This window comes from Saccopteryx bilineata, chromosome 4 (genome assembly GCF_036850765.1).
Source record: "Saccopteryx bilineata isolate mSacBil1 chromosome 4, mSacBil1_pri_phased_curated, whole genome shotgun sequence".
NCBI lineage: Eukaryota > Metazoa > Chordata > Mammalia > Chiroptera > Emballonuridae > Saccopteryx > Saccopteryx bilineata.
This window is the reverse complement of record NC_089493.1, coordinates 42,037,476-42,064,202: the sequence shown is the minus strand read 5'-3', so window position 1 is coordinate 42,064,202 and position 26,727 is coordinate 42,037,476. Positions and strand designations below refer to the sequence as shown.

General features: G+C 41.7%; 1 non-coding gene across 1 annotated transcript; it reads right to left on the bottom strand.

Moving 5' to 3' along the window:
• Window positions 1-3,589: 3,589 nt before the first annotated feature.
• Window positions 3,590-3,665, bottom strand: TRNAS-GCU (transfer RNA serine (anticodon GCU)). Its single transcript has one exon. It is a non-coding gene; the product is annotated as a tRNA-Ser (tRNA).
• Window positions 3,666-26,727: the final 23,062 nt, after the last annotated feature.

The window sequence follows — 26,727 nt, the reverse complement described above, 5'->3', positions numbered from 1 at the left end:
ACTGTACTAAGAGGCCACAGACAATGCCAGAGAGAGGCCTCACAGCACCCAGCCCAGTGGTGTGTATCCATTTGAACATCAAAGAGGCCAAGTTTTCATGGACTTCTAATGGCTACTAAGGCAGTTCTGGGGAAACTGCCTTCTAGTGACACCATTATTTCATCATCTTCTGAAAGAATAGAGTAATTACTGCCTCTTCTCTTCCCAGAAAAATCTACCCAAAGTTGCCAGGTTCAATAAGTAGGCCTTTGGAGCAGTGCCTGTGGTGTTTTGTTTCACAAAGTCCTGAAACGGAACAGTTTTTGAAGTCATCTCTTTTTTTTTTTATTTTTATTTTTATTTAATTAAGTGAGAGGCAAGGAGGCAGATACAGACTCCTACATATACCCAACTGGGATTCACCCGGCAAGCTCCCTGCTGGGCAATGCTCTGCCCCTCTAGGCTGCTCAGCTACCAAGCTATTTTATTTAGCACCTGAGGTAAGTCCATAGATCCATCCTCAGTGCCCAGGGCCAACTTTGCTTGAACCATTGGAGCCATGGCTGTGGGAGGGGAAGAGAGAGAGAGAGAGAGAGAGAGAGAGAGAGAGAGATGGGGGGGGATTGGAGAAACAGATGGCCGCTTCTCCTGTGTGCCCTGACCGGGAATCAAACCTGGGACTTCCATATGCCAGGCCAACACTCTACTGCTGAGCTGACACTCTATCGCTGAGCCAACCAGCCAGGGTCTGAAGTCATCTCTCTAAGACTTTTTCTCACAATGACTCCTACTCCCAGTCCTCAGCATTAGTTGGAGGTTTGGAGAGTACTTGCCCCCAGCAGCCTGGGGTGGCATGGGGATCTGGGGGGGGTAGCTTTTCCTCAGCTAGTCCCCTCTGCTTTGAACTGTTAATTTCCTCTCTGAAGATGGATGCTAACTTTGTTAGCGGGTCTGACACTGTCTGGCTGCTTGCAAAGAGCGATAGTGCCAATGAAGTGCCAAGCACTGTTCTAGGCATGGGAGGCACAAAGGAGAAAAGATCCTTTTTCTAACCTCAGGGTGCCCATAGTTTAGTGGGAGAACAGCCAGGCAAACGTGTAATTACACCATAGTGTGATATCAAATTGTCATCATCAAAGGAAGAGTGGAATGAGAATGGATCAGAATGATGCCTATTCTGCTTGTGAGAGGCAGGGAAGGCTTTGGCAAGAAGGGGCAGAGGGCTAGAGCTGAGACTTGGGAAGAAAGAAATAGCTTCCAGGGATATGTGGATCAAGTTGGAAGAAAACCATAACCAAGGGCTTTGTGGCATCATGCTATATTTAAGGTACTGGCTGTGCTACCAAAAGAGAGGCACTGGTCTCCTAGTCCTAATCCTCTACAATCAGGGCAATCAAAAGTCATTAGTTGGGAACTAGATTTATTGGGGTGATTACTTAGTATGTTGCATAATATCCTACACCTGCAACTAATATAATATTGTATGTCAACTGTAATCGGAAAACAAAAAATGATCTAAAAATAAATAAAATTTATATGCTTTACAATTTTTTTTTTGCTTTAGCGAATAAAAATGCTGTGAACTTTCTCGCCTAAATTTTTAAAAAACTCATTAGTTATGAATTTGATCATTGCTTCCTTTAAATCCTCACCCAATGCCCCTTGAGAATAGGTGCTTTTTAAAATTTCACTTGCCCCTCTTTCCCATCCCATCTCAGTCCTGGGGACCAATGTAGTGCCTTTGGCCAGTCAGCACTAAATAATGGAAGCAGAATTGAATAATGAGAAAATAAAACGGGAAAGAAAAGTTTGAAAGTAGCTGGGCCAGACTATGGGGAGAGCCTTCAATAATATTCGACTAAGGAATCTGGGCTTTGTGAGGTAGCAGAAGTGAGAGTCTGTTGTGGACCAGAATTGAGGAGACAGTTCGGAGGTAAGAGATATGGTGAAGGCCATCATCAGCGTGCTGATAAAGAATCAGTAGGGCCCTGGCCGGTTGGCTCAGCGGTAGAGCGTCGGCCTAGCGTGCGGAGGACCCGGGTTCAATTCCCGGCCAGGGTACATAGGAGAAGCGCCCATTTGCTTCTCCCTCCCCCACCCCCTCCTTCCTCTCTGTCTCTCTCTTCCCCTCCCGCAGCCAAGGCTCCATTGGAGCAAAGATGGCCCAGGCGCTGGGGATGGCTCTGTGGCCTCTGCCTCAGGCGCTAGAGTGGCTCTGGTCGCAACATGGCGATGCCCAGGATGGGCAGAGCACCCCCCCCTGGGGGGCAGAGCACCGCCCCTGGTGGGCGTGCCGGGTGGATCCCGGTCGGGCGCATGCGGGAGTCTGTCTGACTGTCTCTCCCTGTTTCCAGCTTCAGAAAAATGAAAAAAAAAAAAAAAAAAAAAAAGAATCAGTAGGAAGCAGCTAAATGGTAGACCTCCCAGAGAAGAGAGAACCGTAAAAGAGAAGACATGAGAGCTGCGTTTGGAATCTTGAGGATACCGCAATTAGAGAGCAGAGCTAGAAAAACCTATCTTAAAAAAATCTATCTAAAGTTTTGGCTTCCACATCTGTTTTTGTGGCTATTGATAGCACCACCTGGTCTGGGTACTGTGAGGATTCATTTGTGAGAGAAAAGTCCCCAGCAGAATGTCTGGTGCAGAGTACTTAATAAATATTACTCTTCATTATTATTATTATTGTAAAAGAGTGCTCCTCTTTTTTGTTGCCGTTGCATTGGGATTACGTCAACGATGTACAAATACTAGTTGTTATTATGTGCATTGATGGTTTGTTGCCAGGTAACTATGAATTTTGAATTGACAAACTCATTTCAAGGTTTGCCTTTTAATTAAAATGGGTATTTCAGCATTTTAAAATTCATTTTTGCAGGAACCCCCTACTGAGCTGCAGCATCTCAGGCACAGCAGGGTTATACTATCATTTTTTTTTTTAAAAGCCAGCTAACAATTAATGTCATAATTTTATATTTATCCTGCTAATTACAGTTAAGACAAACCACAGTTTGTCCATGACTGTGCAAACAAACAAAGAAGCCTCAATACCAAGAGGCAACTTACTCGCAAATTTGCATATTAATTACTGTTTACCGCCTTTGCCCCTGTGGCTGATTAGTTCTAACAAAGAGCACGATGTATACAGTGGCTTGAATTGTCTGGGACAACCTGAAAGGCACCCTTGCCAGTCTGAGCAGGCTAAGAGAAGGCTGCTGTGCTTGCTGGTGGTTAAAAGACAAGAAGGAGACAGAGCACACTCCTGGCTTAAGAGATCTTTATGTGAAGAACTATAAAGATTTCTGAGATGCATATATATATATTTTTTGTATTTTTCTGAAGCTAGAAACGGGGAGGCAGTCAGACAGACTCCCGCATGCACCCGACCGGGATCCACCCAGCACGCCCACCAGGGGGCGATGCTCTGCCCATCTGGGGCATCACTCTGTTGCAACCAGAGCCACTCTAGCGCCTGGGGCAAAGGCCAAGGAGCCATCCCCAGCACCCGGGCCATCTTTTGCTCCAATGGAGCCTTGGCTGCGGGAGGGGAAGAGAGAGACAGAGAGGAAGGCGAGGGGGACGGGTGGAGAAGCAGATGGGCGCTTCTCCTGTGTGCCCTGGCTGGGAATCGAACCCAGGACTTCCACACAGCAGGCCGACACTCTACCACTGAGCCAACCGGCCAGGGCCCTGAGATGCATTTTAATAAAAAATAAAAGAGAAGCCTTGGCCACATTGTCCAATTGGTTAGACCAATTGGTGGTCCCAGTACACTAAGGCTGTGGTTTGACCCTGGTCAGAGCACATATAGGTATCAACCATTGAGTGCATAAATAAGTGGAACAACAAATGGATGCTTCTTCTTCTCTCTCTCTCTCCCTTCCTTTCTCTCTAAAATCAATCGATCAATAAAAATTCTTTAAAAAAGAAAAGAAAAACAGACAACAAAAGTGGTCCTAGAGATACTCAGATAAGACCATCTTCACTTTGACGTACCTGGAGCAATATTAATCTTGTTATGTGCTATACAATGTGAAAGATAATATATATTGTTGTTGTGCTTTGAAAGGTCACAGTGCCTGGAACAGAAGATTTCTTATGGCTCATGAATCTACTTTCTTTCCTTGGTCCTGACACCAATTACATAAGGGGTGGGGTGCTCTTGGAAGAGATACCCCAAATCTAGTCTCCTGTTTTCTCTTGATGGTATTGAATGAATTGGGACACCTTTTTTTTTTTTTTACAGAGAGAGAGTCAGAGAGAGGAACAGATAGCAACAGACAGACAGGAAGGGAGAGAGATGAGAAGCATCAATTCTTTGTTGCGGCTCCTTAGTTGTTCATTGATTGCTTTCTCATATGTGCCTTGACTGAGGGGCTATAGCAGAGCAAGTGACCCCTTGCTCAAGCCAGCGACCTTGGGCTCAAACCAGTCACCATGGGGTCATGTCTATGATCCCACACTCAAGACAGTGAGACCCCGCACTCAAGCTGGATGAGCTTGTGCTCAAGCCAGAAACTTTGGGTTTCGAACCTGGGTCCTCGAATCCCTGTTTGATGCTCTATCCACTGTGACACTGCCTGGTCAGGTGATCAGGACACTCTTAATGTATAGCTTGGGAAGGGAAGTCTAGTGTGTATTGGAGAATTTTAACTTGGTTGTAATTGGAGACAAAAATCACATTAGTTGTAAAAAAATAATAATAGATCACATTAGTTGATTTAAGACACTAGGTCTGAAAGAATCTCTTTGTGCTTACTGTTCAGAAAAAGCAAAAGCGGCCTCCTTTTGAGACAAAGTCCTGTCCAACAAAGCTCTTTGTGGAGGCGGGAGGAAAAATCCATGGAAAATATGTAGTCCTGACATACACATTATGCATGATAATCTTCAGAATTTGAAAGCCACTTAAAGGCAATCATCTGAAAAAGCAGTGGCTGGTTTACAAAGTGATTTCAGCTTCCTGTAGTTGTGTAAAAATGTTTGGAAGTACAGGAGTGTAAAAATAGAACAGCTTCTCTCTGTTTTTAATCTCTCAAGTAAGAAAAACACCTTGACATCATGTCTCAATAGCTACTCCTTGGGACACTTCACAGCAATATAACAGTAATAAATATAATAATGAGAGCGAACAGTTACTGAGTGCTTACTTTGTTCCAGGCACTTAATATGCATGTTCTCATTTAATTCTCTCAATGAGGAAAGTGGCATTCATTTTTATCCCCAAGAAAACAGCTGAGGAGACTGAAGCTCAGAGACATTAAGAAACTCACCCAAGACCACAAAGGTGAGAAGTGGCAGAGTTGGAATTTGAATCCAGGCAGTCTGACCCTAGGCCCCTGGTTGGCAAACTGCAGCTCGCGAGCCACATGCGGCTCTATGGCCCCTTGAGTGTGGCTCTTCCACAAAATACCACGTGCGGGCGCTACCTCTATAAGGAATGTACTTACCTATATAGTTTAAGTTTTAAAAATTTGGCTCTCAAAAGAAATTTCAATCGCTGTACTGTTGATATATGGCTCTGTTGACTAATGAGTTTGCCGACCGCAGCCCTAGGCCAACAGGCTCTGCTGCCTCTTATTTTATGCATTAGGAAATGTAGCCTATTTTCCTAATGCCCCAATGTTTGTTGTAAAGTTGGAATTCTGTTCTAGCTTTCTGTGTTCCAAAACTCATTTTTTAAATGATCTTCCATCTACCTCCCCTAAATAAAACTGAGCATTAGATTTAAAATATCTTAATACCTTTTTTTTAATTTTTTTAAATTTTTTATTTATTTATTTATTTTTTTAATAAATTTTTATTAATGGTAATGGGATGACATTAATAAATCAGAGTACATATATTCAAAGAAAACATGTCTAGGTTATTTTGTCATCAAATTATGTTGCAAACCCCTCGCCCAACGTCAGATTGTCCTCCGCCACCCTCTATCTAGTTCTCTGTGCCCCTCCCCCTCCCCCTAACTCTCTCCCTCCCTCCCTCCCATGTCCTCCCTCCCCCCCCACCCTTGGTAACCACCACACTCTTGTCCATGTCTCTTAGTCTCATTTTTATGTTCCACCAATGTATGGAATCATGTAGTTCTTGTTTTTTTCTGATTTACTTATTTCACTCCTTATAATGCTATCAAGATCCCACCATTTTGCTGTAAATGATCTGATGTCATCATTTCTTATGGCTGAGTAGTATTCCATAGTGTATATGTGCCACATCTTCTTTATCCAGTCTTCTATTGAAGGGCTTTTTGGTTGTTTCCATGTTTTGGCCACTGTGAACAGTGCTGCAATGAACATGGGGCTACATGTGTCTTCCCGTATCAATGTTTCTGAGGTTTTGGGGTATATACCCAGTAGAGGGATTGCTGGGTCATAAGGTAGTTCTATTTTCAGTTTTTTGAGGAACCACCATACTTTCCTCCATAATGGTTGTACTACTTTACAGTCCCACCAACAGTGAATGAGGGTTCCTTTTTCTCCACAGCCTCTCCAACATTTGCTATTACCCGTCTTGTTGATAATAGCTAATCTAACAGGAGTGAGGTGGTATCTCATTGTAGTTTTGATTTGCATTTCTCTAATAACTAATGAAGCTGAGCATCTTTTCATATATCTGTTGGCCATTTGTATCTCTTCCTGGGAGAAGTGTCTGTTCATGTCCTTTTCCCATTTTTTTATTGGATTGTTTGTTTGTTTGTTGTTGAGTTTTATGAGTTCTTTGTAAATTTTGGATATTAGGCCCTTATCTGAGCTGTCATTTGAAAATATCAGTTCCCATATAGTTGGCTGTCTGTTTATTTTGATATCAGTTTCTCTTGCTGAGCAAAAACTTTTAATTCTGATGTAGTCCCATTCATTTATCTTTGCCTTCACTTCTCTTGCCATTGGAGTCAAGTTCATAAAATGTTCTTTAAAACCCAGGTCCATGATTTTAGTACCTATGTCTTCTTCTATGTACTTTATTGTTTCAGGTCTTATATTTAGGTCTTTGATCCATTTTGAATTAATTTTAGTACACGGGGACAGGCTGTAGTCGAGTTTCATTCTTTTGCATGTGGCTTTCCAGTTTTCCCAACACCATTTGTTGAAGAGGCTTTCTTTTCTCCATTGTGTGTTGTTGGCCCCTTTATCAAAGATTATTTTACCATATATATGTGGTTTTATTTTTGGGCTTTCTATTCTGTTCCATTGGTCTGAGTGTCTATTTTTTTGCCAATACCATGCTGTTTTGATTATCGTGGCACTATAATATAGTTTAAAGTCAGGTATTGTAATGCCCCCAGCTTCATTCTTTTTCCTTAGGATTGTTTTGGCTATTCGGGGTTTTTTATAGTTCCATATAAATCTGATGATTTTTTGTTCCATTTCTTTAAAAAATCTCATAGGGATTTTGATGGGAATTGCATTATATTTGTATATTGCTTTGGGTAATATGGCCATTTTGATTATATTTATTCTTCCTATCCAAGAACAAGGAATATTTTTCCATCTCATTGTATCTTTTTCGATTTCCCTTAACAATGCTTTGTAATTTTCATTATATAGGTCCTTTACGTTCTTGGTTATGTTTATTCCTAGGTATTTTATTTTTTTTGTTGCAATCGTGAAGGGGATTATTTTTTTGAGTTCGTTTTCTAATATTTCATTGTTGGCATATAGAAAGGCTATGGACTTTTGTATGTTAATTTTGTATCCTGTGACCTTACTGTATTGGTTTATTGTTTCTAATAATCTTTTTGTGGAGTCCTTCGGGTTTTCGATGTATAGGATCATATCATCAGCAAAAAGTGATAGCTTTACTTCTTCTTTTCCGATATGGATGCCTTTTATTTCTTTGTCTTGTCTGATTGCTCTGGCCAGAACTTCTAGCACCACGTTGAATAAGAGTGGAGAGAGTGGACAACCCTGTCTTGTTCCTGATTTAAGGTAGAAAGTCCTCAGTTTTATGCCGTTTAATAGGATGTTGGCTGATGGTTTATCATATATGGCCTTTATCATGTTGAGATATTTTCCTTCTATACCCATTTTGTTGAGAGTCTTAAACATAAAATTGTGTTGTATTTTATCAAAAGCCTTTTCTGCATCTATTGATAAGATCATGTGGTTTTTGTTCTTTGTTTTGTTGATATGGTGTATTACGTTAACCGTTTTGCGTATGCTGAACCATCCTTGAGATTCTGGGATGAATCCCACTTGATCATGATGTATTATTTTTTTAATATGTTGTTGTATTCGGTTTGCCAGTATTTTGTTTAGTATTTTAGCATCTGTATTCATTAGAGATATTGGTCTGTAGTTTTCTTTCTTTGTGCCATCCTTGCCAGGTTTTGGTATGAGGGTTATGTTGGCCTCATAAAATGTGTTTGGAAGTATTGCTTCTTCTTCAATTTTTTGGAAGACTTTGAGTAGAATAGGAACCAAGTCTTCTTTGAATGTTTGATAGAATTCACTAGTATAACCATCTGGGCCTGGACTTTTATTTTTGGGGAGATTTTTAATAGTTTTTTCTATTTCCTCCCTGCTGATTGGTCTGTTTAGGCTTTCTGCTTCTTCATGACTCAGTCTAGGAAGGTTGTATTGTTCTAGGAATTTATCCATTTCTTCTAGATTGTTGTATTTGGTGGCATATAATTTTTCATAGTATTCTACAATAATTCTTTGTATATCTATGATGTCTGTGGTGATCTCACCTCTTTCATTTTGGATTTTATTTATTTGAGTCCTGTGTCTTTTTTCCTTGGTGAGTCTTGCCAAGGGTTTGTCAATTTTGTTGATCTTTTCAAAGAACCAGCTCCTTGTTTTATTGATTTTTTCTATAGTTTTTCTGTTCTCTATTTCATTTATTTCTGCTCTGATTTTTATTATCTCCTTTCTTCGGCTGGTTTTGGGTTGTCTTTGTTCTTCTTTTTCTAGTTCCTTAAGGTGTGAAGTTAAGTGGTTTACTTTGGCTCTCTCTTGTTTGTTCATATAGGCCTGAAGTGATATGAACTTTCCTCTTATTACTGCTTTTGCTGCATCCCAGAGATTCTGATATGTCGTATTTTCATTTTCATTTGTCTGTATATATCTTTTGATTTCTGCGCTTATTTCTTCTTTGACCCATTCATTTTTTAGAAGTATGTTGTTTAGTTTCCACATTTTTGTGGGTTTTCCCCCCTCTTTTTTGCAGTTGAATTCTAGTTTCAAGGCTTTATGATCAGAAAATATGCTTGGTACAATTTCAATTTTTCTAAATTTGCTGATATTGTCTTTGTGGCCCAACATATGGTCAATTCTTGAGAATGTTCCATGTACACTAGAGAAAAATGTATACTCTGTCGCTTTGGGATGAAGTGTCCTGTAGATGTCTATCATATCCAGGTGTTGTAGTATTTCGTTTAAGGCCACTATATCTTTATTGATTCTCTGTTTGGATGACCGATCTAGAGCCGTCAGCGGTGTATTGAGGTCTCCAAGTATGATTGTATTTTTGTTAGTTTTTGTTTTAAGGTCAATAAGTAGCTGTCTTATATATTTTGGTGCTCCTTGGTTTGGTGCATATATATTAAGGATTGTTATGTCTTCTTGATTCAACTTCCCCTTAATCATTATGAAATGACCATTTTTGTCTCTGAGTACTTTTTCTGTCTTGTAGTCAGCATTGTTAGATATGAGTATTGCTACGCCTGCTTTTTTTTGGGTGTTGTTTGCTTGGAGTATTGTTTTCCAGCCTTTCACTTTGAATTTGTTTTTATCCTTGTTGCTTAGATGTGTTTCTTGTAGGCAGCATATAGTTGGATTTTCTTTTTTAATCCATTCTGCTACTCTGTGTCTTTTTATTGGTAAGTTTAATCCATTTACATTTAGTGTAATTATTGACACTTGTGGGTTCCCTACTGCCATTTTATAAATTGCTTTCTGTTAGTTTTGTATCTAGTTTGATTCTTCTCTTTTGTTTTTCTATCATTTGTTTTTGTTTGTTTGTGTTCCATACTTCTTTCCTCTGTTGCTACCTTTTTTAAGTCAAGTGTTTTTGTGGTGGTTTTTTTAAGGGTGGTTACCATTAAGTAATGAAAAGGGTACCTACCATATTCATTGTAGTACCCTATCTTATAAGTATTTCTGCACTTCATCATCCTTTGCTACTGTTAATCTCCATCCTCTCCCCCCTTTTTTTCCTTTGTTGTCACAGTTTAAGTTTGGTTTTATTGTGTTCTTGGTGGAGCTGTTACTTGTGGTGTTGTTTTCTTTTGTTCTTTGAATCTGGTTGGAAAACCCCCTTTAGTATTTCCTGGAGTGGGGGCTTTCTGTTGATAAATTCTCTCATCTTTTCTGTATTTGTGAATGTTTTTATATCTCCTTCATACTTGAAGGATAGCTTTGATGGGTATAGTATTCTTGGCTGAAAGTTCCTCTCTTTCAGGGCTTTAAATATTGGGGTCCACTCTCTTCTAGCTTGTAGAGTTTCTGCTGAGAAATCTGATGATAATCTAATAGGCCTTCCTTTATATGTTGTACTCTTCTTTTCCCTGGCTGCCTTGAGAATTTTTTCTTTGTCATTGGTTTGTGTCATCTTTATTATGATGTGCCTTGGAGTGGGTTTGTTGGGGTTAAGAAAACTCGGTGTTCTGTTTGCTTCTTGAATTTGAGGCTTTAGTTCCTTCCACAGGCTTGGGAAGTTCTCGTCTATTATTTGTTTGAGTATATTCTCCATTCCATTTTCTTTCTCTTCTCCCTCTGATATACCTATTATTCTTATGTTATTCTTTCTGATGGAGTCAGACAATTCCTGTAGGGCTTTCTCGTTTTTTATTATTTTTGAGTCTCTTTCTTCTTCTCTCTGTTGTGCCTCAAGTTGTTTGTCTTCTATTTCACTAATCCTATCTTCAATCTGGGCTGTTCTGTTAGCTAAGCTTGTTACCTCGTTTTTCAGCTCGTGAATTGAGTTTTTCATTTCTGTTTGATTTGTTTTTATAGTTTCAATTTCCTTGGTAATATATTCTTTGTGTTCATTGAGTTGTTTTCTGATCTCCCTATATTGCCTTTCTGTGTTTTCTTGTATATCTCTGAGTATTTTTAAGATTTCTATTTTAAATTCTCTGTCATTTAGCTCCAAGGCTTCCAATATGTTAAGTCTTTTCTCCATAGATTTTTCCACATCTATTTGTGTTACCTCTCTTTCTTTTGTATCCATAATATTCGATTTCCTCTTTCTTATCGGCATCTGAGGGTGGTCTTATTGATAGCACTGATTAGAATTAATAAAGAGTAAAAAGAAAAAAAAAAAAAAAAAAGGTAAAACACCCCACAAAAAAAAACAGTAATAATTTATTATTTCCCCCTTTTTTTCTCTCTTCTCTTTCCCTCCTCTCCCCTCCTCAGGGAAATATCGTGCCTATAATGGAGGGCCTGATTTGGGGTGAAGAGTTCAAGGGGCAAAAAAAAGGGAGTAGGGACCTACTAAATGAAAAAAAAAAAAAAAAGAAAAAAAAAGAAAGAAAATCTTAGACAAGCATAAGATGATTTGCTTGTAAGTGATGGTCAACTAAGAGATATAATGAGAGGGATAAGAGGGAACCAGAAAAAAGGACCAAAAAAGAATAATAAAGAAGAAAAAATAAAAATAATAAGTAAAAATCTGTTGTATTAAGTGGAGCGAAGACTAAATACAATGGAGACCTTGGGTTGGGAGGACCCAAAATGCCACAAAAATAAACAAACAAGAAAAAAAAATAAAAACAAAAGCAAAAAAGAGAAATAAAGCCAAAAAAAAGCCTTGAGTCCCAAATTAACTAATTTGTTCGTGATTGAGGATTATATGGGAGGAAAGTAAAATGAGAAAAGAAAAAACGAATAGAAAGGAAAAAATAAGAAAAAGAGAAAAACGAAGGAAGAAATAAAATAGGAAGAGAAAAAAACAAAATAAAGCAAGACAAAAAAAAAAAAAAGAGGAGAGAGTGCGAGTTAAGTGTTTTGGAGTATAACCTTAAAGGAGGGTGAGGATGAAGAAGAAAAATAAAATGCAACACTCATGGGTAGTGTAGTTCAAGAAAGGGGAAGCATAAGATGGGCAGAGAATAGAAGGACCGAGGTGGAGGAAATAAAGGCAAAAAGATAGAAGAAACAAACAACAACAACAACAACAAAAAATTAGTGGATCAAGTTGTAAAGTCTGTGGGTTTTTCTTGATTTTGAGAGGTTAACTTCTTCCTTTTTCTTTTCTCTCCCTCTTCCTGGTCGGTGACTCTGTACCCCAGGCTCTGCCCCTGTGTCACTCTTAGGTAGGGATTTGCAGTTGATGGGATTCTATGGCAATGTCATATAATTGGCTTTAGTCTTGCTGGAAGTAAAGGCTTGTTGGCGTTTGCAGGGTCCAACGATGAGAGAGTTTGCTTTCCTGGATTCTCTCTCCTAGTCCCCCCTTTCTGAATTAGCAGCCTGGTGATCCAGCTATAAGGCTGCAACTGCTTCTGCCTGGGGAGTAAGAGGCTCAAAGAGCTGGGAAATCCCCACTCTATCCCCACTCAGTGCAAGGCTTTGGGAAAGGCTCTAACAGTCAGGGCCTCCAGTGTAATCAGGTGGGGGTGGGAGTCAATTGTTGTCAAGGTGACTGTTCAGCGCCTATCATTTAGTTGGACCTCTCAACCCAGGCTTTCCACACTTTGTAGCCTGTTTTTGCAGGGAAGAAGAGGCACTAGTCTCTGCTTACGACTAGTGTAGTATAGACCTTATTATCTGCCAAGTCCTTCTTGTTAGCGTTTATCCCTGAATATGGAGGCTCTATCAATCAGAAGTTGACCCCGCCCCTTTAGCGAGAGGCACTAAAAAATATCACGCCTCTTGTCTTGGATCGCTGAACTGAGAGAGATCTTATCAATTAGAACCGAGGGTGCGCAGATTTCATGGGTTAAGCTAATTTCAGTGATTGGGTCACAGCTGTGCTTCTGAAGGTATTTTAGGCTGCCTGCACGCGCCCCTCCCCCAACGCTTGATTGTTAGCTTGAATGGCTGGGTGAGGTGCCCCGCCCACGGAGAGAATCTCCCAAGCCTCTCCCGCTCCCCCCACTGCTGGCGGCTGGACCGCACCAGGCGCAGGATAATGGAGCCCCCTGGGTGTGCGGGCCAGCAGAGCGCCCTGGGCGTGTGGAATGCCCAAGGCACGCGCGCGAATGGGGCGCTCCGGGCACCAGTGGCCGGCGACCCCCACTCGCAGTGTGCAGGCCGCTGGGAACGTCAGCGGTGCTCAACCGGACCGGGCGCGTGCGGCTGCTCGTGGCGGCTCGCGGTGGCGGCGGTGGCGGCTCGCGGCGGCCGCTCGCGGCGGCGGCCTGCGGGGGCTCGCGTCGGCCGCTCGCGGTGGCTCGCGGTTCCCAAGTATATGGGCTGACTCACCACAGGCGCACTTCCTTGCGGTTTGAAAGAACGTCCCTGTGGTCGATTCTTCCACACCCTTGTCTCTCAGATTCAAGTGATAACAGTCCTTTCGCTATCAGTTTGTGTGGAACTCTGGAATGCTCCGAGGATAAATTTTTCTGTTTCTAGTTGATAAATTTGTTGTGATTTAGGGGAGAGCTGTCGGACGCGCTGCTCACGGCGCCATTTCCGTGACGTCACCAATATCTTAATATCTTAAAGCAAAGGTCAATGAACTCTGGCCTGTGGACCAAATCTACCCACTATCTGTTTTTGTAAATAAAGTTTTTTTTTTTTTAATTTTATTTATTTATTTTTTACAGAGACAGAGACAGAGTCAGAGAGAGGGATAGACAGGGACAGACAGACAGGAACAGAGAGAGATGAGAAGCATCAATCATTAGTTTTTCATTGCACATTGCAACACCTTAGTTGTTCATTGATGGCTTTCTCATATGTGCCTTGACCACGGGCCTTCAGCAGACCGAGTAATCCCTTGCTGGAGCCAGTGACCTTGGGTTCAAGCTGGTGGGCTTTTTCCTCAAACCAATGAGCCCACACTCAAGCTGGCGACCTCAAGGTCTTGAACCCGGGTCCTTGGCATCCCAGTCTGACGCTCTATCCACTGCGCCGCCGCCTGGTCAGGCTGTAAATAAAGTTTTATTGAAACACAGCTATGCTCTCTTGTTGTCTGTAGCTGCTTTTGTGTTACAGCCACAGAGATGAATAGTTGTGGCAGATATTGTAAGGTCCACAAGCCTAAAATATTTACTATCGGGCTATTTACAGAAAAAGTTTGCTGACTCGTGATTTACAGGCAACATTTCCTTTTTCTTTTCCTAACTAACCTTTGGCCCAAGTCTTCAGGGGTAGTAGCTTTGAGCAAGGGAGTTGGTATCGCAATGACTAGTCTGGCTAACAGTGCTTATTTTAAATCTGAGAGATTGTCGGGCCAAGAGGAGTGGCCTGGTGACCACAAAGACAGAGGCTGTGGGTGGCTTGCTATTGGTCTTTGGTATTTCCTAGTATTCCAAGAAATAACTATTCCCTGCTGTATCCCCAGGACTTTGAACATTTGCCAGAGATATAGTGGGCACACAATAGATAATTGTTCAATCAATAGAGATATCTTGCAATTAGTTCATGAATTCTGTCTCTAGTTAGACTTCAAATTCCTTGGCTTGGCTGTCATGCTCCTCTCTCTATCCCTGTGTCCCATAACTCATTTACCTATGCAACACTTTCTGGGGTTTTTTTTTAAGACTTAACTCCTGACCATTTGACCAGTCAAGAAGGTCAGATTTCCTAGGTGGGCCAGAGCACAGATGGCTTTCAAAAAAAGACTGATGTGATCAAAACGATGCTTGTGATATGCAGAGAAACCTGTAGGGGGGAGAGACTAGAGGCTAGGGGACCAATTAGGGGTCTATTTGAGGTGATAATTGTATAGCCCAGGGCAATAAGAATAGAGAGAAAGGGCCAAATTGGAGAGATACAGAAAGAAGCTCAGAAATTTCATAAATTAGTGATCTGAGGGATGAAGAAGAGGTAAGAGTTATAGAACAAGAATTTTAGTGTTCAGTTAGTGTTGTCACGGACAAAAATAGATACCTGGGAAAGAGAAGCAGGGTAAAGGGATGAAAGAAAGTGAAAGATATGTGGGAATAAGATGGGGACTATTTTAGTGGTACGTTAGCAGACTATATGGATTAGGACATTTGGCATTGGTGTCAATTTCATAGTGAGGATTAGAGATTTTGACCTAATAAGAATTGATAGCCTGACTAGGTGGTAGTACAGTGGATAGAGTGTTGACCTGGGATGTTGAGGACCTAGGTTTGAAACCCTGATGTTGCTGGCTTGAGCATGGGCTCACCAGCTTGACCGTGGGATCATAGACATGACCCCATGGTCACTGGCTTGAGCCCAAAGATTGCTTGCTTGAAGCCCAAGGTCATTGGCTTGAGCCCAAGGTTGCTGGCTTGAGCAAGGGGTCAGTGGCTTGGCTGGAGCCCACTTCCCCAAGGCACTTATGTGAAGCAATCAATGAACAACTACAGTGATGCAACCACGAGTTGATGCTTCTCATCTCTTTCCTTTCCTGTCTGTCCGTTTGTCTCTCTGTCTCTGTGTCTCTTAAAAAGAAAAAAAGAATTGATAAACTGACTCATTCATTCATTCACTCAACAAATATGTATTTCAGCAAGCACAGTGTGTCAGGCACAGTTCTAGTCCTTTGGGATCATCAGTTAGCAAAACAAAGATCCTGCTTTTGTGGAGCATGCATTCTAGCAATAGAGACAGGTAATAAATAATGAACGTTATAAGCAAACTGAACAACAGTGTAATAAGGTGTTATGTACTGTGGAAAAAAACAAGGTAAGGTGGGGTAAGGTGGTTGGAGGCTATGGTGCCAGGGTGAGGGCCTTGGTGACTTTAAAGCTGACGCCAGACAACACCTAGAATTTTTTTCCTATGATCAGTGGTTTGTTATTCATTTTCTCACTAAGGTGACAGAAGTAGAAATTGTAGGACCTCGGCTACTGTGTGATATTTTAATATAAAGATTCTTCTGTATGCCACATCTGGAGGCAATTTGGAATAAAGGGAAACTTCTCGTGGTTCCCATTTCCTGAATGAATAGCACTGCGCGATGAAATTCAGATGAGTTGAGGCTGATAATTTTCAGCAATTTAAATGTCATTGCCTTTGCTAGAAGGAAGAGCTTTGTTTATAAACAGCTGGGTCAATAGGAAATGTAACCTCATTATTCACATTCTTCTGATAGGCTCCCAGACAGAACACAGGGGTAGAAGATATACAGAGAACTGAAACATAATCACCTCACTTTGGGTTTTTGTTCTTTGTGATGATGTGTGGGAAAGGTAAAGAGCTAATTTTATTCTTTCTTGGAAGACACATTGGACAAGATGGCAAGCTTTTTGTAAAGACCAAGGATCTGGGCAGTTATCTAGAGATGCCTTGGAACGGAACACATGTGTCCGCACTCATCCACTCTTGGGTTATTAACCATTAAAGTCTCTGCTTGGGTCACACACTAAACAGCTCTCAGTTTTGTCTTTCTTCAACACACTCTGGTGTACCAAAGATCCACTTTAATTTCCTTTGCTCTCCATCGCCACACTACTTATTTAGGGTCCTCAGACAAATGGGCATATTTAAAAAGAAAAGATGGAGAAAAGAGATGGGTGATATGGTTTGGACCAGGGGTCCCCAAACTACAGCCTGCGGGCCACATGCGGCCCCCTGAGGCCATTTATCCAGCCCCCGCCGCACTTCCGGAAGGGGCACCTCTTTCATTGGTGGTCAGTGAGAGAGCACAGGATGCATCCTGTGTGCTGTATGTGGTGGTGCCACAAAGTGCAGCGATGCGGGACGCACGCGTCAGGGCTCCTGAAGCGCGTCATATCACTTGTTATGGCTAGCAGTGACAAATATGAAACCAGACACTGACCATCTCATTAGCCAAAGCAGGCCCATAGTTCCCAATGAAATACTGGTCAGTTTGTTGATTTAAATTTACCTGTTCTTTATTTTAAATATTGTATTTGTTCCTGTTTTGTTTTTTTACTTTAAAATAAGATATGCGCAGTGTGCTTAGGGATTTGTTCATAGTTTTTTTATAGTCCGGCCCTCCAACTGTCTGAGGGACAGTGAACTGGCCCCCTGTGTAAAAAGTTTGGGGACCCCTGGTTTGGACAATGTCAGGAGATGCAATCAGTACATGACAGCGGTATGCGTTGTAATTCTAAAATAGCCACAGAGAAACTTCATTCTTTGATGTAGACATGAGCTCAAAGTGGAAGGAAAAGGTGTGTGTGTAAGCCCGGAGCTTTTTTTTTTTTCCTTGGGCTGCTTTTTCTAGGCCAGGTGCATGGTAAGGCAGGACGCATAAAGGACACCCGCTGTGCGGCCTGCCCATGCGGCCTGCCGAGCCAGGTTCTTCTCCTGCCGTGTGATGGAGCAGCTGCACCCACAGCAGCCGGCAATTGGCTTCCTGGGAAACCAGCAACAGGCAGTGTATTTGGGTCTGCCAGGTACATGTTCACCAGGACAGAAGGGTTTGAGCTTTCAACAGGTTTTTTTTTGTTTGTTTTTTGTATTTTTCTGAAGCTGGAAACAGGGAGGCAGTCAGACAGACTCCTGCATGACCGGGATCCACCCGGCACGCCCACCAGGGGGGGATGCTCTGCCCATCAGGGCGTCGCTCTGTCATGACCAGAGCCACTCTAGCGCCTGGGGCAGAGGCCGAGGAGCCATCCCCAGTGCCCGGGCCATCTTTTGCTCCAATGGAGCCTCGGCTGCAGGAGGGGAAGAGAGAGACAGAGAGGAAGGAGAGGGGGAGGGGTGGAGAAGCAGATGGGCGCATCTCCTGTGTGCCCTGGCCAGGAATCGAACCCGGGACTTCCGCATGCCAGGCCGACGCTCTACCACTGAGCCAACCAGCCAGGGCCTCAACAGTTTTTAAAGTAAACCGTTCTGTGCTCAGAGAAGGGACCTTACACCCATTTTTGACAAGGAACAATTTTTAGTTTGAAGAGCCCCCACCAAAGTAATATTCTTAGTGGAAATGGCACTTGTCTAATTTATGTTAGCAATTTCTACCCATTGCACCTACCTACCCGATTGGACATTTCCTAAACTTCTACTAGGTGCTTAGGACTCGGTGATGTGCTACGGACCATCAGAGTGAACTCAAATGAACGGTACAAAATGAAACCACTGTTCAAGAATCTACACTGGAATTTCGTTACTGGAAGCAATGAGTAACTATGAACCCCAAATTAGTGTTACACCCTGCCACTCCTCTCTCTCTCTCTCTCTCTTTCTCTCTCTCTCACACACACACACACACACACACATACACACACACACACACACACACACACACACACACACACACGCATATGAACACATACAGATGTGCTCAGGTAGAAATACATAAAAATAACCAGGGCTTTTTCCATAGTGCCAGTTGGCTAAGTTACTCGCCTCATTGATGAAATGCTGATGAAGCTATTTGTGCTTATAATGAACCAATGGGTCATTCTCTGTTTCTTGTCAACTTCAAACAGGCTGGGCAGTCTGAGTTTGTTTTAAGTCTACTGACTCCCAAATTCCTTTTGTCTTTATCAGACTTCATTCTTATCTTTTCAGAAATGGAACCGGTTCCCTTTTTCCTGTTTCCTCATATTTTTCTAAAAGATACAAACTCACAAAAGATGTTGCTCAAAGTGGAACAGACAGGAAAAGCACCCAATTTTGGTGTGTTGCGGAATACCTATTTATAGAACTTTCCAAAGTCGGTCTTTTTGGTGTGTCACAGACAGATTCCATCTCAATCCACCTTGAAAGGCAATTGAATTAAACAAGCATTTTGTGAGTCTCTGCTTTGGATCTAGCTTTGTTCTGAGGGAGTTAGAGGTGACATAGGATTTGTCCCTGCCCTTGAGGAGTTTAAAATCTAATTGAACAAGAGAGGTAACACTAGTTAACTCAAGAATTTACTTCTGAGTGTTTGAAATCACTGGCTTCAGTGTTTCTGTGTATAATGGCCAAAAGGGTCCATTAGTTTTAATCTATGTAACACAGTCGAGTTCAGTTGTTCATGAAAAAATGTCTCTCTAACCTAAAGAAAGGGAGCCCAGTTTAGAGGTTGAGGATGCTTTCACTAATTTTCAAGTGAATTTGGTCTACCTAGTTCTTTTCCTAATAGTGCTTTTGTTCCTCCTGACTCTGTGACTCTGTGCATCAAGCACTGGGTCCTGCCACTTACCCTGAAGAGAAGCTGCCTCAGGCGTGGTACATCAGGTAAGAATCCAACTCTAAAGGAGTTCTCTGCCAAACTTAGGTGAGATAGGACAAAAAGGAGAGTCATTGGTGCACAACCACCATCAAAACCACAGGACCAGTAGCTTGGGTCTTGTCCTGAGAGGCTAGGAGCAATCACTTCACTGCTTTTTTGTCAGGATAACTTTATCTGCCTACATCATGATACACTAGAAGGATTGTGAGAAATGCTTTGTGCCCTTTGGATGAAAAGCCTACTCTATAAGGTTCATCAGAAGTTTTGGGATAAGTTTAGAAAAATATCATTGGTAATGATGATAATAACATCTAGCATTTATTGAGGGCTTACTGTATGCCTGGCACTAAACTAATGATAAGGATACAGCTCTAATCTGTAACTCTGTTTTATATCTGCTGGACCCCAAATGATCAAAATATTCATTTCTAAGTGGGGCCTGTTTATAATCTGTTCATTGCTAACCTGGGTGATGGGTTCATGGAAATTCATTATGCCATTGTCTCTATTTTTGTGTTTTGAAATTTCCCATCATAGGAGGTAAAGAAAAGGGAGCTAAATAAATTTCGTTTAACATAAATAATCCCTCAGATAAAAGATGAAGGAGAAGGAAGAAGTTAACATCTAGTACTTACTATGTCTCATATCCTTCGCGTTCACTAAGACTTTTTCAAGTTGAGCGGCAGCCACAACTTATGCTCTTCCCAACACACACAGGGCCCTGCTGGTCCCTGTGGTTTTCTAAGGGCAGGTCCATATGGTTCATGTTCTATCCTGGCAATCTGCAATGGCCGTGGGTGAAACCACAGTGTCTCAAAGGCCTCTCAGGCCTACTTATCATTCAAAACCCAATAAAGGATTCTGAAAACAATACACCATGTATGCACTAGGAAAAATTTCAAAAAAAAAATATATATAAACTGTCAAAGCAATGGTGAATGATAATTTTTATCTTATAGCAATGTCCTTAAATGTCCATTCTCCGTGTGGGTATGCACATGCATGTATAAAGTTTGGGACTTTGGAGTAACCAACATTTACTTCCAGATACTGCACAACCTCTCTCTAAATTTACATATAAGCCCAATTTTATGAATAAGAAAGACGAGGCTGAGAGAAGTTTAAGTTGGCAGCACAGATCAATGTATTATGGTGAACACCACGGGGTGGTGAGAACACGCTGCAGCTGGGGTTCAAATCCAGGCCGGCCTGATCCCAAATGCGCATCCTCTCACCACACCAGAAAGTGCAATGTTAGAACTGGCTTCTCTCTCCTGTGGAAATAGCTTCTATTACAGGCCAGAGTGAGTCAACAAATCGCTCCATAGAGCCCAGGAGGGGGGAAGAGTTGGGTGTGACAAAATGGCAGCGTTTCTTTATCATGAAGCAAAACTTCCTAGACTGTTTAAATTCAGTCTGCAAGGACCAAACTGAACAGAAGTGAATTGTCCCATCTGTTGACAAAACCATTCTCCCCAACTTCAAAGAATCCTCGCTTTGGAGGGAGAGCCCCCTGGGGTGCAGAGGGAGATGGAAGAGGAGGCCCGGCCCTCCTATCAGCTGCATGCAGCCTGTCATCCCAGCTGACTTCTCTTTGAATCCGAGGCTCTTCAGCACCCAACCCCCAACCTTCCGCCTAGCCCCAACATACCCAAGGCCCGATTCCGGTTTGAAGTGGATGTGCTACTCTTCACAAGGCTTACTGCGGAGGCACCGGGATTAGAGGAAGGCTCCCTGTGGGGCCGGGCCACCTAAGCCTCAGCCCACAGCTGCACTTTTAGCCGTCCAGGGTGATAATGGCATTGGTGCTCATCCACAGGGTTCCCCAGGCTCCCCCCAGGGATCTTAATTAAAGTGGCTTTGTGGGCCTTGGGGGCAAACACAGGGCCCAGAACTCCCTGTGGGAGCTTGGTTTGAGTCCTGGCTCTGTTTCTCATGTCCTGGGAGAGGCTAGATTTATAGGAGAAAAGAAAATGGAAGAACTGGACCAACTGTCTGCATCCTAAAGCAAAAGCATCTGCTTTCATGTTGATAACCGTGTTAAAAACATCACCTTGGCCATTTCTCTTTGTTGGTATAGAAATGATCAGTAAATCATATTGGAAATGGCTCATAGTTTCATGGGTTGGAGTGATGCTTTCTCTTTCTCCTTTCTGAGAGTATTCTGAGGAAAAAAGTTCATAAATAGATGTGTAAGGTACCAGTAAGTAGTTGTTAGTTTAATTACATATACTAGTGACTACCTCTCAGTGAATGATATTTAGATGAACATTTTGAATTATTTTGCTATGGGGCAAATATCTTCTTATTAGATATTTCAAATGTAGTTTTAAGGAGAGAAAATATTTTTTAATTTAATTTTTTAAAATTTATTGATGTTGAGAGAGAGAGAGAGAGAGAGAGAAACAGATTTGTTGTTCCACTTATTTGTGCATTCATTGGTTGAGTTTTGTATGTGCCCTGACCCGGGACTAAACCTGCAACTTTGGCATGTTGGATGATGCTCTAAACCAACTTAGCTACAAGCCATGGCTCTGGAAATATTATGTTTTAAAGACAATAAAGCATAAAATATAGCCTGACCTGTGGTGGTGCAGTGGATATAGCATTGATCTGGAATGCTGAGGTTACCAGTTTGGGTCACCAGTTTGAAGCCCCAGGCTTGCCTGGCCAAGGCACATATGAAAAGCAACTACCAGTTTATGCTTTCTGCTCCTCCTCCCAGTCTTTCTTTCTCTTTCTTCTCTCTAAAACAATAAAATAAAAATTTAAAAAAATGAATAAATATAAGTTTGTTTAAAAAAAGTAAAATGTGGCCCTGGCTGGTTGGCTCAGTGGTAGAACGTTGGCCTGGCATGTGGATGTCCTGGGTTCAATTCTCAGTCAGGGCACACAGGAGAAGCGCTCATCTGCTTCTCCACCCCCCACTCCTCCCCATCCTGGCTTAATTGGAGTAAGTTGGTCCCAGGCACTGAGGATGGCTCCATGGCCTCTGCCTTAGGCACTAAGAAGAGCTCAGTGGCTGAGCAATGGGCAGAGCATCGCCCCCTAGTGGACTTGCCAAAGTGGTCTTTGTTAGGGCACATGTGGGAGTCTGTCCCTGCCTCCCTGCCTCTCACTGAAAATAAATAAATAAATAAATAAATAAATAAACAAACAAATAAAATACAAGACCCTTTTCACTATAAAAAACAAGTTTTATAAAGGTCAGCAATATTTTTGTGTGTGATTTCATTTGATTATGACTTTTTGTATATAATCGTAGGACATATTTGCTTTTAAAGTATTATTTTGCAAAATGTGGTAGTTTACTAAATTGAAATTATGTATATATTTGGATATACATATATATATCACATATAGGTATGTATTTTTAAAATTAGTGCCAGTTTACCTCCTAGACCCTAAACTCCATGAAGGTAGGGACTGTGTCTGATTTGTTCACCATCGTATCCCCAGTGCTTGGCATATATCAGATAGATACTCACATGTCTGCTGAATAAATGATCGCTCAAAGTAATGATATGTAATGATGATGGTATATATTTGTTTTTACCCTATAAGAAGGCCCATTAAAAAAATTTTTTTTCTGCCCCAGCTGGGTAGTTCAGTCAGTTAGAGCATTATCGCAATACATCAAGGTTCTGGTTCGATTGCCAGGCAAGGCACGTACTAAAACCAACCAATGAATGCATAAATAGGCGGAACAACAAATTGATGTCTCTTTCTCTAAAACCAATCCATAAAATTTATTTAAAAATTTTTTTCTTATTGAAAGACAGGTCATAAATTTAGATTTTGTTATTTTAAGAAATCATTAATGTTTATCTACAAGGAGATATGATTGAACATGTTCTCTGGGTTATCAAATCAATGATTTGCCAGTTTATGAAGCTGAGACTTTCAAATAAATGGGGACTAGTAAGGGCAAAATGTTTAAAGGGGCCAGTTGGCTTGGAAACACTTTTAAATTCTGCCTGGGGATGAAGTAGTATTAATTGTTTCTTAGTGTTAGTACCAAGGCATGAAGTTCTAGGATATTTGCTCAATCGGTACGCTGCACCTTCCAACCTGTAACGATGACTAGCAGAAATGGCAGAGGTGAGTGACTGAAGTCTGAAGCTGCTGGGAATATCAGGAATTAAGACCATGGATTAAGACCATGAAGAATGCAAGTCACTCCCAAACAGATGCTAGTGTTTGGAACTCATGGTGTATGGTACCAGGAAGCCTCAGCTTCTTGAAGAACTCACCCCCCAGCTTCATGGAATCACCTTGTGCTTCTTCAACAGAAACCTGGGGACAAGGAACCTCTTTAACAACGTTAAAGCAGATGAAAGATAACCTTTCCTTCTAGGAATAAGGATGTGTTTGGTTGTGCAGGCGTCAGTGAGGGTGGAGGGAGCTGTTTCATACACAGCCTTGAAAACAAGACCAGCATTGTCAAAAGTTTGCATTTCTGCTGCCATTCCCTTACTCCTCTCTGCCCTCAAAAGATTTTTAAAGTCGTCAGAGTCATGATGTTGCCCAGTCTTGTTACCAACTTTCCTTTTTCTTGATCTTTTGTTTCAATGTCTGCTTTCTTTCCCCTATGTGTGCTCACTGAAGCCAGATTGTGGGGTCAAGCTATAATTAGTTTATATATGATGTTTAATTCACTGTGGCTCTTCTGGCATTAGATTCAAATGGGCTTTGATGTCTGGCTGGAGCTTTGATCCCAGACCCTCAAATAGTGGTCATCACCCCAACTCAAAGGACTGTCCTTTATTTTTTTCGCTCCTATTCGGAGACAGCTTTTCCCAATTACATCATTTGTGTTGGTTTGGCCATAAAAGCTGCAAGGCATCATTTTGTTGCTTTGCTCTATAGCAAAACGTGCAATCGATGCTCCCTACATTGCTTGGCTGCAATAGAATGTTCACTGCTGGATAAAGCATTTGAAGAATGATACTCAGACTTTGGTGGGGATGCCACTTGGAGCTGTTCTGCCCCAAGGCAAAGAGTCAGACTGTGTGATCTGAGGGACCGGGACCCTTCCCGGCTCTGCCCAGGAAATATCTTTAAGCATAAACTGCGCAACTGTGATATGTTCAGTCAAGACTTTTTCATGCTGACAACTTTATCTTACTTTCCAGATCAGTGGGGTGTGTGTGTGTGTGTGTGTGTGTGTGTGTGTGTGTAGGGGTGGGGGAGATCCACCCCATCTTTAGAGCCACACTTTCTGAGTGTGGATTAGCAGTTTTTCTGAGAAGACAGATGTTGGGGGGTGGGGAGAAGCAAAAGAATGAACTAGGGTGGAGCAATACTAGGAAGGAGATAAGGTAGCATTAGTAGAGGAAGAAGCACCGGCATCTGCTTTAAAAAGAAACAAAGAAAAGTCAAAACAGTAGAAGGAAGTGAGCCTCTGTTGGCAACAGAAGGGAGCAGTGAGCAGTGAGTGGGTGATTACCTTCAACTGCTTCCCAAATACCTGCAACCAAAACAAAGAATCAGGGGGAATAACAGCCAGAGAACTGGACTGGAGAGGGGGAAAATTTTGGATGTCGGGTTAAGAAGAGAACAGGGGCAATGCAACCAGTTACACTTAATCTGAGGACATTGGGAGTTTTCCTGGAAAAACAATTAGAGCATTGAGCTCCTTGCTTCTACTTTATTTGACAGCCTGAGTTTGTTTTAATTGGCGTGTGAATGAGCAGCATTATTTATTAATGTGCAATGGATACTGTGGAAAGCTTAACTTTTCCCCCCTATTTGTGACCATTTTATTGGCAGAACCATTTGAATACATTAATTTTAATATTTAAACTTGTTGGGAACACTTTCTCATGGAGATGTACAAGCTGTTAAAGCAAATGATTTGCTTTGGTCTAATGAGCCAACTCAAAGTGGCATTTGGTGAGGAGAGGGGTGGGAAGGTGGGCGGTTTTGGAGAAATAGCAACCTGTCTGTTTTAACAAGATTTATTAGTAGTGTATAAAAACATATTTCAGCTCCCCCTCCAACTATATAAATATAGTTGTCGATGTGTGACATAACACAAGTCACAATAATAGACTCCACCCAGCCAGGAGGAATCTAATTCAGAACTAGAAAGCAAGAAGCTTGCCTCGAAATGAACAGATTGAGACAATGAGTAACAGAGGACATGGGTGAGTGGCACTTGGCCGACAGAATCAGTCATTATTTTCTAGCGCCTCACTAAAATTTGGGAGGAAAATTTAGTTCCTATAACATCAAGTACAGTTTTTGACATGTGACCTGAATAAAACTGATCTTCTTTTCAAAGCTGATGAACACCTGAACATGATTCCATTTTTAATTCTAACATACAATCTTGTAAATTATGAATCATGGTTATACTTATAGTTCCTCTTATACCTGTGAGGGGCAGCAGTTAGGGAGGTCAATGGAGGATGGCAAGAGAACTCTATTTTTTTGTTGTTTATTCTTTGTTTTTGGTAAATGTCCACTCGATTTTATTTTTCTCAGGGATTAAAGGGGTACTATTAAATTAGTTAGAAAGTATGTTAATAAAAAAAATTTACAACCAATCTACATTTTCTTGAGTCTCTCTACTGATCATCAGCTGAATTCTTGCAAGGCATAGCCCTGACAACAGTAATACTAAGAGAGTATTAAAACAGTCCTTGCCTCCAGGGAACTTGTATAATGTAACTGGGGAGAAGAAATACACAAAAACACCTATGTATCAATAGTTAGGTATATGTGTACATACCCAGATAAATAACCATACAAATAGCATTTGGTAGAAAGCAAGTATTCATGCAGTTAGTTAACTGAAGTTCAGAGGAGGGTTGTGAAGTGGGTCTTGGAGGGAGCGTTAGACCACACAGAGGGAAGAAATGGAGAATTCTTAGCAGAGGCAAACAGCCAGGCAACCGTGTAAGAATCTGAAATGATGATAGAGGACGCACTCCTTCACATACTTTGCCTGAACTTCAGCAAATTGTGGCTTGCTGGATTCAATTCCTGAGGCTCTTGGATGTATTGCTTTTTAAAATAGATATGATCCTTTTCCACAGACAAGTGACATTTCCAGCCCCCGGTCCCACTGACATTCTCTGTGACCAGTGTCCCAAGCACAGATGACCATACCACAAATGCTAATTGAGGGGGAAAATCTGAAGTCCCTCTGGAAGAAAAAATAAAAGCTAGAATTTATATACCACTTAGTATCTATGTGCCTGCCACGTTGTAAACGCACCCTCCCCCACCCCCGTGTATATTATACTCTACTATATTTTATTGTAATTCTTCCAACAGGCAGATTGTGAGTAGCTCATTTTACCGTCAGGCAAAGAGAGACACAAAGAGGTGAAGTAACTTGCCGGCACACCTAGCCTTGGCTGGAAACAGGATTCAGATTTAGGCAGTCTGGTCTCCCAGTCAGAGCTCTCCTGAGTTTAGACTAAATAACAATAACAAACTCACACAAAAACCAGGTCGCGCACGCGCGCGTGCACACAAACCCCGAGCTCGTAAAAGAATCGATGCAACCGCTTACTGTACAGCAAT